Below are 285 nucleotides of genomic sequence, written 5' to 3' on the forward strand. Positions count from 1 at the left end.
TGTTTTGCAATGAAAGCAAAGCCTAAGGTCTGATTGTTATAATGCATAAACGCCAATTGGTTTGGAGAAATGCAACTTTGTTTGGTTATCAGTCAAGACAGTTATCAATCATACTTATATCTTTTTTGTTTTCTTCATGAAGTGAAGCAAATTGCAAATTATACAACCGGTCGTTTCGAGGAATCTGATTGGTTGAAACAGCCATCTAGCCGTGCTTCAAACGAGCATGATGGAACACCTAATCAAAACATACACATCAGCTGCTCTGTTCTCCCAGAGCGCAGC

This window comes from Electrona antarctica (genome assembly GCF_951216825.1).
Source record: "Electrona antarctica genome assembly, chromosome: 18".
Lineage (NCBI taxonomy): Eukaryota > Metazoa > Chordata > Actinopteri > Myctophiformes > Myctophidae > Electrona > Electrona antarctica.